We start from the raw sequence: 1,969 nt of genomic DNA, 5'->3' as shown, positions 1-1,969 counted from the left end.
GGGTCCGGGCTCGGCATTAGCCGATCCCATTGACAGTTTGCAGCCAGCAGCTGCAGTCATTAAAAGCCATTTGCACCCTGGCCTCCTCACACAAAGCTGGAGCGCCGGCAATTATCTGCTTGTACATTTCGGGACACGGGAGCGCGTCCCTCGCTGGCGGGCGGAGGGCAGCGCCGAGGCACCGGCACCGGCACCGGCACCGGCACCGGCACCGGCACCGGCACCGGCACCGGCAGGAGCCGCTCCCGAGCCGCTCCCGCGCCCGCGCCCACACCCGCGCCCACACCCGCGCCGCCGCCGGCACCGCTCCGGCCGCCCGGGCCAGCTCACGCGCTTCGGCTGCTGGCTTCGCCCCTGCGGGAGCTGGCGGCTGCGGGCACTCTGCGGCTGGAGGTCCATGTGCAGAGAGAGAGGAGCGGAACGTTATTGAGACCCTGATATTAGCTGATAGGCACATCGGGGTTGTGGGTTTGTTTGGCTTTAAACACACAGGCACACGCACACCCATGCACACACACACACACACACACACACACACACACGCAGGGTACTCATGCACTGAAATTCCCTCCAGAGCACGCATTTTGAAAGAAACATTTTCCGCAGAAGCGCAGTTTGTACGTTTGTGGGAAAGAAAGAAAGAAAGAAAGAAAGAAAGAAAGAAAGAAAGAAAGAAAGAAATAGAAGCTGCTCTCTACATATTTTGAAGCTTTACAAACTTCATCAGGAATTCTAATAGAGGGAAGCAACCTATAAACAAATGACCAGAGTATGATCGTCTGTCTGGGACATTAAAAAAAAAAAAAAAAAAAAAGGGAAGGCCCATATGGATTTGATTCTATAAATATACATTACCGTAGTTTCATTTGCAGCTTGACAAAAAATGGAATCAAATATTAAGAAACTCCCGCAGGAATTCCTCCACCCTCCCCTCTCTAATCCTTTATATAAAAGGAAAGGATTACAAAGAAAAAGATTTCGTGTGTGTGTGTATTAAAATCTTTGACTAAACATATTGTTGTCCAATTAATACCTCCAAGTCGATTTGTATTGGGGCTGAGCTGTCTCTTTCCCTCCTTAGCTGTGCAACGGGAAATATGAGCCAGGGAGGGAGGGAAGGAAAAAAAAAAAAAAAAAAAACTTTCCCCCAAGTCTGTTAACAGAAGTTTTTAAGCAGATCACTAAAAATTAAGAGGACTAGTTATTTCCATTACGAATACGAACCAATGTAGCACACCGATGACAGTTTAGTGGAAATCAGATGAATGTGTAATACAGCGAGCTTCTTCCAGTCCAGCAGCTCTTCCAGCTGGACCTATTCATCTGCCACTTGGAATTATTTCACGAGGAGTGCGCTGTGAAAGGATCACAACCAGTTTGGAGCCCAGCTAAAGAACTACTACCACCCATAGCAGTATTATTATTATCCTTCGGATAGGGCAAGTCACGCTATGTTTCCACATTTTAATTGTAATATCTCTCTTCCCCCCCCTCCTTCCCTCCATTGATGTCTAAAAGTAGTTTGGACTCCAAGCCTCACCCCTCGATCTCCATCGGAATGCAGAAAAGATCTTTAAAAAAGTTTTGAATTCCTCAATGATTTTTCTTCTAGAAAGGCGGCTTAGGATAATTATTTCAGCTTTATTGAGGGCAGATTAGTTGAAGTCTGGATGCTGCGTTTCAATACTCGTTGTACATGCCTTTACAATGTCGGTATTGTTTGCTACTGTGTGTGAACCTATTCAAAATATACACTTTTTAACACCAAGCAAAGTCCTGTCTAAATATACACAGTAAGTCTGGAAAGATGTCCATGACCCGTACAAATCTCTGTAAATCACACTTCCATAGCTACAGAAACTAAACAAAAGAGTTACCAGCTCAAGATGCTGATTAAATCTTCTTAAAAGCAACATACCTAATAATAAATATAGTTGCGCGGTAGCAAGGTCTGGCGACCTCGCTAGTT

This window comes from Apteryx rowi, unplaced genomic scaffold (assembly GCF_003343035.1).
Source record: "Apteryx rowi isolate R43461 unplaced genomic scaffold, aptRow1 scaffold_447, whole genome shotgun sequence".
Classification (NCBI taxonomy): Eukaryota; Metazoa; Chordata; class Aves; order Apterygiformes; family Apterygidae; genus Apteryx; species Apteryx rowi.
This window is presented reverse-complemented; position numbering follows the sequence as displayed.